We start from the raw sequence: 10616 nt of genomic DNA on the forward strand, positions 1-10616 counted from the left end.
GAGCTATGTTGTGGGCCACAGTCAGAGTGCTGATGTGTGTAATTAATACTGAATTCCATTAATTTAACATGGCTCATGTTTCAAACTCTGGACGAGGAACTTGAGTGCCATAATTAGCTGCCCCTGGCAAGCCCGTGAAGTCGGTATCATGGCCTCCATTGGCCGGTCACGAAACGGAGGCACAGAAGGTTAATGGGTTCTTTCTGTTTTTCATGTTTGTGTCACACACGGGACAGGGCATAGCAAGCATCAGAATCTAGCTTTGGAGAAACTCAACCTCACCTTCTGCCTCTACTACGTCTGGTCCTGACATCAATTCGTGACCACAACACTCCTGCACAAGGGCCCACGACTCTCTTGTCCTTCTCATTAGAGGTTCACAGGAGCCCGAGTCTCTTTCTGATTCACTCACTTTATCTTCAGATATGTGCTTTCCTGGACTAGCTCAAAAGAGTAGCATAACCAGTAGGTTTGAATTTAAAAAATCCATCTGCTTAATTAAGATATTTATCAGTTCATTATCTTGAAGAGATTATACTTTGTAAACGATCCTTCTATAAAAAGTTTCCTTTGTACTCTAGAGCACAGATGGACGCACTCTTGCTTTGTAATTTTACTAGATAGTTACTGACCTGGATTTGGGATCAGTCTTCTAACCAATGCAGAGGGCTGGGTTTAGGTGGGCAGTGATCACTCTCTCTAGTTACGCAGTGAAAAACAGAAAACCTCGCTAACCACTGCTGGTCTCCTACCCAAGGCAGAAATCCCTTCCGCACGAGGGATTTGGTTGACTGGAATCTCACTGACCTCTAGAATGTATTGTTTTCCCTGATGTTGCACAGAAACGCCCCCCCCCCCCCACACACACACCAATATCTTTCACCTGTTAGTCCTCTGGTATCCTATTACATAAAGCAAATGCACTTTTCACTCAAAAAAACCCTTCAACATATAAAGGTAACCATACTGTTCCTCCACAGTCTTTTTTTTTTATTTAAGATTTTATTTATTCATTATAGAGAGGAGAGAGAGAGAGAGAGAGAGAGAGAGAGAGAGAGAGAGAGAGAAGGGGAGGGAGGAGCTGGAAGCATCAACTCCCATATGTTGCCTTGACCAGGCAAGCCCAGGGCTTTGAACCGGCAACCTCAGCGTTTCCAGGTTAACACTTTATCCACTGCGCCACCACAGGTCAGGCCCTCCACAGTCTTTTTAAAAATACCATTGTTTCAATCCCTTGCTGCATAGTTCCGTTGGTTGGCGCGTCCTCCTGACATGCCAAGTTTGTGGGTTTGATTCCCGTTCAGGGCACGTATAGAGCCAACCAATAAATGCATACATAATAGAACAAGTTGATGTTTCTCTCTCTCTAAAATCAATCAGTCAATAGAACACACACACATATCATTCTTTCTTCAACTGGTGCTCACAGGACACGACTCCCAGATGTTTCTTCAACTGTCACCATTTCTCAAACTCCTGCCCCTTGGCCTGCAGGTCAAGCATTCTCTCAGCATCACTGCTGTCACACCTCTCAGTGACATTGGGTCACGGCTCCATACCCAGCGATTACTCCTCAGGATAGTAGGTACTGAGCTCATCTCTGAGAGCACAGCGGGGACAATGGTCCTCCTGGGGCGGGGGCGGTCGGGTGACATGGGTCGTAGATGGGACTTGGGAACCCATACTCGCATGTTGACATGTCAGACCTGTGCCGAGTGGACTACTGATCGCTGCCACCTCGAGGCTGGCCCTGTGACTCCATCAATGCACTTGGCATGAATTAGCATTAGATCAGCCCCCTCATATTTTATTCCTGTGGAGTCTGAAATACTTCTGTTAACTGTGAAAATATTTCAACAAATGTAATAATTACATTGATCCCTCTGTAATTTCCTTATTTGAAATCCATTATTCCAGTCAACTGAACAATTTTTTTTTTTAGAATATTGGTTCCAACACCCACCAATTTATGAGGAGACAGGACCAGTTTTTCTGCTAAGTTTCAATAATAGCATTCACTTTCAGGGGACAGGGGACAGTATGACATTTTGAGGTCATTTACCCACATACTAATATTTTAATGACTTTAGAGCTATAAAGAGTAGACGTAAAGTTGAAAATTACATTCTCCAGAGAGGAAGTAGCTTAACAGTGTGTCACATCCTAAACTCTCTCAAACAACCTTACAGAACTGAGGATAGTAATTAATCGGCAGAGTCAGAATGCAGCTCCTTGCCTTGCATCTTACAAAAAGTTGCTACTCCTTGTCCCATTGTTCTTCACAACGAAGGAATGTTTTCAGCATGGAATGTAACTTCTTAAATAGATTTTCTGAGGGTTAGTTTCTCAGAACGGCACTTCCTGGCTGGCTCTCTGTCTCTTCACCTAGTACCTTCGCTTAGCACAGTGATTTATCCATGGTCACTGCCCTCACACCACCACAGGGACCTCCTGAGAGTACTGTGTTCACCTACCACCCTAAATGCATTTGGTGCATGTTACAAACTGTGGAAAAAACTTATTATCATTATCATAATGGACATTATTCAACAAAAATGAAAAGCTATTGTCTCTGATTAACGAGAAAAATCTGTCCAAATGGAGAAGGAGGGAAAAACTTACATCCTGAATCGAGTTCCACCCTAAAAGAGCAATCCTGAGCATTGTGTTCACGGTAATTAAGAAAATACCCTGACCAGGCAGTGGCACGGTGGATAGAGTGTTGGACTGGGATATGGAGGACCCAGGTTCGAGACCCCGAGGTCACCAGCTTGAGTGTGGGCTCATCTGGTTTGAGCAAAGCTCACCAGCTTGAACCCAAGGTCACTGGCTTGAGCAAGAGGTCACTCGGTCTGCTGAAGCCCCCTGGGTCAAGGCACATATGAGAAAGCAATCAATGAACAACTAATGTGCCACGATTAAGAATTGATACTTCTCATCTCTCTCCCTTCCTGTCTGTCTGTCTCTATCTGTCCCTCTCTCTCTGACTCTCTCTCTCTGTCTCTATATCCCTCTCTCTCTCTCTCTCTCTCTCACACACACACACACAGACACACACACACACACACACACACACGGCCCATGTCAAAGAAAATGGTTTCAAAAATGGGAGCAGGGGGGTTGGTGCCAGGTGACGTAACTCTCTCACTGAATTGATACATGTAATTTTTATTATTTCACTGTTTTCTAATTGTTATCTTCACGAGTACAGTTTTTAAACGACCGCCCCATCCGTCTTAACTTAACCGTGGGTAGAAATCTCAATAGCACTGACAGAACTCTTGAGTGAAAGATTGGTTGGAAACTAAGTGACATTTAAATTCTAATTATTCACTTGCACTCCAGAGTAATGAACAGAACTGGGACTTTTATGTGCGTTCACAGCACAGATGCATCTCTGCATCTGTTTCCTTCCCTTGTATTAATCTCCGTGCCACTCTATTTATTCCTGAGGTTTAATCCGTTGTCTGTAGGCCGGAACAACTACACAATCCATCAAGAGGCAGCACGTCTTTTGAGATGTCTAATGACATATGACAAGTCCTATGGCTTAGCCGTCGACACCACGGCGTGTCTGCTGCAGCCGTGGAGCCAGGCCCAGCGACTCCGCGTGCAGAACGCACGCCCCGCTCTCCCTCCCTCCATCAACCCACCGCCACTTTGGGCTGCGCAGGAGCTCAACGCTGTTTGCATTACTGAACGGAACAGTGATTTATGGGCGGACGTACATTTATTGTTACCGTTTTATTTTTGCCGCTGAGTTGCATTAGCGGCGTGAACAGATCACAGCGAGCATGCCGTGAGGAGCGGGGGGACAGGGAGCCCAGGGCTGGGCTGTAGGACCGGGTACGGTCAGCGGGAAGAGCTGGTGGGGGAGCTGCCCACAGGTCAGCGCTGTTGTCACGGCTCCTCCAACACACGTTCCTGTATTCCTCACCTTTCTTTTCTTGTTGAGCGCACTTTACCACCCGGTGCCATTTCCCAACCACTTCCATGTGCAGAGTGGGCCACTGGACATATGATCGCGGCACAGGGACAGGAGTGGCCTGTTCTGGGCTCTGTGAGAGAGCATTTCAGCAGAGGTGGCAGAGACTAAGAGAGAGAGGAAGGGAGGGAGGGGGGAGGGAGAGAGGAAAGGAGGGAGGGAGGGAGAGAGAAAGGGAGGGAGGAAGGGAGGGAGGGAGGAAGGAAGGAAGGAAGGAAGGAAGGAAGGAAGGAAGGAAGGAAGGAAGGAAGGAAGGAAGGAAGGAAGAAGTGGAGAAAGAAGAAAAGGAGGGAGGGAGGGAGAGAAGAGAGAAATAAATAAGAAATAGGGAGAGAAGAAGGGAGGGAGGAAGACAGTGGTGAGAAAGAAGACAGGACAGAAAGAGAAGAGGAAGGAAGAAGAGGAAGAAGAAGGAAACAGAGGAAAAGAGAAAAAGAAGAAAGAACAGAGACTGAGGAAGCATTTCCACATTTCCTGTTTGCATAAACACACTGAGCCTGGCCAGCTGACATTCAACTTCCACAAGGTGATTATTAAAGTTAAATCCCCAGAATCAGAGAAGGGAAAGAGATTGGTGAAATTATATACGCATAACACAGTGTGATAGAGAGCAGAAAAGCAAATCCTGGATGGAAGAGGGGAGGGCATTGCAGGGAGGGGGGCAAGGGGGATGTTGAGGGGAACACAGGGGAGGGGGGATACATTTGAGGGGACACTAGAATCTATGTAAACACAATAAATTTAAAAAAAAGTTAAATCCACTGAAAGGTTTTTCATGAGAAAGTTAAATTATTATTATTTTTTTTTAAGTGAGAGGAGGGGAGATAGTGAGATAGACTCCCACATGTATCATGACTGGGATCCACTCAGCAATCCCCACCTGGGACTGATGCTCAAATCAACCAAGCTATTTTTAGTGCCTGAGGCTGACACGCTGGGACCAACCAAGCTATCTCTAGTGCCTGGGGTGACACACAAACCAACTGAGTCACTGGTTGTGAGAGAGGAAGAGAGAGAGGAGGGGGAGAGGGAGGCGGTGAGAAGCAGATCATTGCTTCTCCTGTGTGCCCTGACCCGAGATCAAACCTAAGACATGGCATGCCAGGTCAAGGCTCTATCCACTGAGCCAATCAGCCAGGGCCAAAAGTTAAATATTATAAATAAAGTACCACACAAGTTTATCTGATGTTGGAAGGTCCAAACAGAATATATATATATTTTTAATTTAAGTAAAAACAAAACAAAACAAAACCCATGCACACACATGCATGTGTGTGTGCTAGCTTGCTGAAAGTTGCCTTCTCCATCAAACTCTTCAAATATTTAAAATGATAGTGTTTAAGAAGTGTGAAAACTGAATGTGGGGCAGAAATCTCACTTTTGCCCCTGAAACCTGTCACTTCTTCTCCCCAGCGTGCTCAGTACGTTATAAGATTACCCTCTCAAGCATTTGAACATATTCTTTTTTTTTTAACCCTTCACTTTCTTCTCATATATTTCCCTATTTTAATGAACTACTCATGATACTCACTTAGTATTAATGAAGTACCTGAAGTATATCTCTTGGGAAAAATTTTTTTCTAAAGTAGCCTTTGCATGCAAATTTTCTCAGTGAGTCACATGAAGGCCAATATTTGGGTTGTCATATGCATGCTGATTTGTTATGCTATTTTCCATGGCCTGAATTATATGAATTCTCAGGAACACAGACACAGTATCAGAAGGTAAATATGTCAAGTGACACAGGCAAACATCTGACCAGGAGGCAGAGGGGGAGTCAGCTACTATGTATGTTAAAAAAAAAATCTATTTGTTTTGACATGCCCAAAGCCACTGATGTCTGGATTTTCATTCTCAGATTATTTTGGGGTGCTGGGAAAATCTGTTATCAATTCAATATTGTTCTAAAAGGGCATTCCTTATAGAAAGAACTAAGATGAAGAAGGCTTGGAAAAAAAGGCTTGCGTTTATAAGCCTCAGACACCCCTGACTGCGGAGGACCACGCTCAACACTCTGCACGGCGCAGCCAACGTGCCCTGAAGTGCTGAATGGGAGGATGGTGGGGTGTTCCTCTGTGAAGGCTGGAGGCAGGTGTGGGGTGACACCTGACCCCATCTTCCACTCACTTGGTCGACTTAAAATACATCAGCAGGCATCTTGGCTTCCCTTCCCTGGTGTCTGGAGGACACAGAGCATAGCCTCCCAAGGCGATAGGGCCGCAGTCCGGGGAGCCACCCGCCTCCGAGCCTCTACCAGCCAGGGACTGTCTGTCACAAAGCCTGCACCCTTCTCGCTGAAGGTGTGTGTGGAGGGGGGTCCCCTCTGCCATGCCCAAGGTGATGGTGAGACGTGCCTCTCACCCTTGCGCCTCCTGCCCTCGGGGGTCCATTTCACCTGCTAGGAGCCTCTGCCGGGCTCACTGACATTTTCCCTTGAGAGCAACTTTATGAATGAAGAAGAAAACTTTGTTACTGAGACATTTTACCGGTCCCCCGGAAGATATGTTTCTGTGTTCACTCTCCCCTAGTAGGTACTAGAGGAAAAAAAAAAAGGCACACTTCAGGTTAGACTTTACACATCATTGCATTATCAATGAATTTCAGGCCAGAAAGACTTCGCCCTCTGGGGACACAGCCTCTCTCATCCTGGCCCCCAGCCAGGGCCGAAAGGCTGGTGTTGTTTCCCATCTCCCCAGCGGCTGGCATCCTCTGGCATGAACAGAGCCTGCTGAAGGCCTCTCTGTTCTTCCCCTGCTGCCTGCTGCGATGTGCGCCCAGGAAGTTTGAGCTCCAGGCTGCATCCTCAGCGGCGGCCTCTCTGCTCAGACAGGACGTTCATGTGGACCTGCTGGGGACCATGGCCTGGACTGTCATAGCATCTTTAGGAAGTGAGGTTAGCACTGAGATTCGAATTGAGAGACTCAGTTTACTTTAAATCCAGTGACAGAATTTTTTTTTGGAGTGTGTGTGTGTGAGAAAGAATAGATAGAACCGTTTTAATACTAAGATAAAATATAAAAGAGAGTGAGGTGGATATATAGATACAAATATTCCTATCTGTAGATACAGAGACAGGCATGCTTTTTTTTTTTCCTAGTTTGCTTATCAAATATAAAACTCTCCATTTATGACTGTATGTATTTCCAAAGGAAATCATCTCCATTTTACTCCTTTTAGGTATTTAGGGAAAAAAAATCCCTTAAATGGACACATTCCTTATTAATAATTTCAGCTGGCAAGAAAACAAAATGCAGTTTGTATACATGGGCAGGGTTATGGAAAGGAGATCAAAGGTTAAAATCCTTTTCCTCATTTGAGAATGAGGTCTGAGATTCCAAATTGCACCATTTTTCTTCTAACGGCTGATTTTCAAGTTATAGTCAATACGTCATTCGCATTATGATTTTTTTTTTCAAGCATTAATCCCAGTGCTGACCGACTGCCATGAAGATAGAGTTAAAAAAAAAAGACTATTGTGCTTTCTATTTAATGGCCAAGAAAATCTCCCCCTGCCTTGCATTAGCTTATCGTGGGACCCCTGTCAAGCATGGGCTCTGTGACATGAACCATCCTAAGGAACATATTCAGAGGATGCCTTACTAAGAAGATGTCAACAAGCCCAGCAGGTGGTCCATCAGGGTGTGAAGGCCCTATTCTTGCTCTGAGGGGAAGAGAAGTGGCCCACCCATCCTGCTGACTAATGACTTCTGTTTAAGGAGTTCAAGGGCAGACTCAGACTATTGGAGTCAGTGTGCCCCCTACTTACTGCAAACATTTACCTCATGAAAACGCCAGGGTCCACACAACATACCTCCTTGGAACCTGGGTCTGGTTAACTGGCATCATTTTAATGAAAGACATAAACATTATTCCTTTCATCTGAAACAAACAAACAAACAAACAAACAAACCCGCCACCATTTAAATCTCTGAGGGGAAATCACTGCATCCTAGTTTTGGAGAAATTCAACCAATGACAGTAACCTTTTTTTTTCTTTCTCAGTTTTCCTTCTGTGGCAAGAAAACTCCCAGGATTTGAACCATAAAAGTTGGTGAGAAAAGAAAAACAAAAATCCTAAAATCACTAGGAAAACACATCAGTATCTTGGTATGCCATTCACTTGAGAACGTTTATAATCTTGAGCTGATGAAAAACATTCTGATGGAAGACACCGAGTGAGCAAGCAAAGATGAACGTGAAAGAGACACAATAAGGAATAAACTATGGAAAGTTTTTCCAGAGTTACGGCGGAACTCACAGGATAACCTATCACCACAGACAAAATAGACCCATCTCTTGGAAATACTATGGTATTTGACTCTAAACAACTGTCTTACTTAATCAGGACACTTGAAAAGAAAGAGGCGGGTTTAAGAGTCCCTTGTCCATTAGCTGTCTCTCATAGAGACATTGGAAAGGGTAAGCAACACCGTATTGGAATGACACTTCCTATTTTCCAACTTATCCCATGCACGAGGAATTTGGAAGTGTTTACAGGGACAGCATACATTTGTTTTGTCCTGGGAAGCTATGTTGGCAACACACGCATGACTGTAGGGATGGATTTTTTCTTTCCTAACAGAAACCTCGCAAGAAAGCATCTATTTCTTGTAAAGCAATTTATGCCTGTATCATATAATTCCCAATGTCTGTGACAGCAGACCATGAGAACACGGTATGCTGTGAATCCCCTGTCCCAAAAGAGGGGACTTCCCATCTCAGGTGACTTGAAAATGTCACGTTTACAGCAACACCACTCAGGGAAACATTTATAACCCTACCGTTTGGATGCTGAGTTGGTAAAACTGGCATTTTCCCAACCTCTGAGACTAACACTGGAATCAAGTGAGGTGTCTGTTATGCAAATGTTCTGGCAATAGTTTAAATATTTCAAGCTCTCTCTCTCTCTCTTCTCTTTTTAAGGCAGGGCTGTCTTTTCCATTTACAGTGTAAATATAACTTCTGCAAAGTGCAGGGACAGGTGAGCCCACACATGCCGACAGGGAGACTGAATTGGATTTAAACCTGTGATCTGCTTCTGTGTAGACCTTTCCTAAATAAAACTTTATGGTGTTCCACTTGTCTGCACGGCTAACCATTGATTTACATGTCAGCCCATCCCTTCCCCGCCACACACGCCTTGGTCTGGGCACATGCAGCAATGACTTACCTAGGGGAGCCTGTCTGGCTGCTCTGTCTCTTCCTAAGTGGAGTTGATCACACGAGTTGGAAGACAGCTGTCCAGTGCTGAGGTAGACTGGGGTCCTGGCTCTGGCAGCAGCCCCTGTTCCACGCTGCCCCCCCAGGACGCAGGGGATTCCGCAGCTCCAGTCCCGGCGTCTGGACGCAGCCAACCACCCCTCCTGACTGGTACCCACGCTGGCTGTCCTTTTCAAAAACAAGCAGCCGGCTGGAATGATTCAAACCACCGTGGAGATGCAGCTTCCTCCCTGGACGCAGGATTCCAGCAGGGAGCAGCCCAGCCCCAGCCAGGGGCAGCGACAGGCTCCAGAGCTGTGGGATCAGCGCCACCAGCTGTGCTGCTGCTGCTGCTATGTGGTCAGGTCCCTCCTCCGCCTCCTGCTCCTCCTCCTCCTCCTTGGGCTCCAGGACCATCCGGGCGGCCCTGCCGGAGGATGATTGGCAGGCGTGGCCAAGTCCTCCAGCTAATCATGCTGGAGACTGGCAAGGACCCGGGGGCTGCTGTGATGTCACCCAGGCAGCGCTGTTAGCCTAGGGATCCGTTCCCACAGAGGCTCCTCCACCAGCTGCATCCTGCACACACCTGGGGGTTGATGGACGAGCCCCCCCCCCCCACGGGGATCTGTGGGATCTCTCCCCCGCGCACTGGGGCTGTGACCCGTGGAAGGCAAGAATAAAATTTCCACTTTGCAGCAGGGACACCGGAAGATCCCTCTGGATCAAGAAAGAAAAAGTTCAAGACGGGGTGTTTTCGGTGGTGGCGGACACATGGGAGTCACAGACCCTGGAGCGATGAACTCAGCAAAAGCCCCCGTGACTGGAGCCAATGTGCAGAAACAGCAGTGAGCTACACGCTCCCGGAATGAATAGTGTTTCACACCACGATGCACGTCAGATGGAAGCAATGAACGACTGGTGTGTGCTTTTCCTTTTTATTGACTTAATTGGGGTGTCAGCGGGTAACAACATGATACAGGTGTCAGGTGCACCGTTCCACAACACGTCACCTTACGTCGTCTCATTAGCTGAGGTAAATGAACAGGATTATTATGGAGGCATTCTCTTCTGTTCCGCACAATGAACCGTCTGCCGGTCTCCTCTCCTGCTCAGCAAGGTAAGATGAGGACGGCCCGCTCTTTGTTCTCCAGGCATGCCTCTGAGCTCATCAAGACGTAATTACTACGTCTATCTGCCCTATGGAAGGTTCTTTGAATTTCTTCACTGTAAGGCACAGGTGACCAAAGTCACGTGCTCCTCCAAGCGTATCTCTTTGTCCCAGGCGTGTGGTTCCCTGGGTTCCTCTCACTTTCTTCCTCTGAGTCCCCACCACCGAACCTGGTGGGACATGATGTCCTAGTGACCACGGGGACAGCCCCTTACAGGCTGGAGTACACGGCTGCATACGTCTCTCCGGCCCAAGTCCCTCAGG

The 10616-nt window shown here is 46.6% G+C and overlaps 1 protein-coding gene across 1 annotated transcript in view; it reads right to left on the reverse strand.

Annotated features, from left to right (window-relative positions):
• LOC136405163 (bifunctional heparan sulfate N-deacetylase/N-sulfotransferase 4) overlaps positions 1-9478 on the reverse strand; it is a 165303-nt gene extending 155825 nt beyond the window's left edge. Inside the window, exon 1 of the mRNA XM_066384255.1 lies at positions 9156-9478. The gene's annotated coding sequence lies outside the window, so the exon portion shown is untranslated. The remainder of the gene's footprint in view (positions 1-9155) is intronic.
• Positions 9479-10616: the final 1138 nt, after the last annotated feature.

This window comes from Saccopteryx leptura, chromosome 1, assembly GCF_036850995.1.
Source record: "Saccopteryx leptura isolate mSacLep1 chromosome 1, mSacLep1_pri_phased_curated, whole genome shotgun sequence".
Classification (NCBI taxonomy): Eukaryota; Metazoa; Chordata; class Mammalia; order Chiroptera; family Emballonuridae; genus Saccopteryx; species Saccopteryx leptura.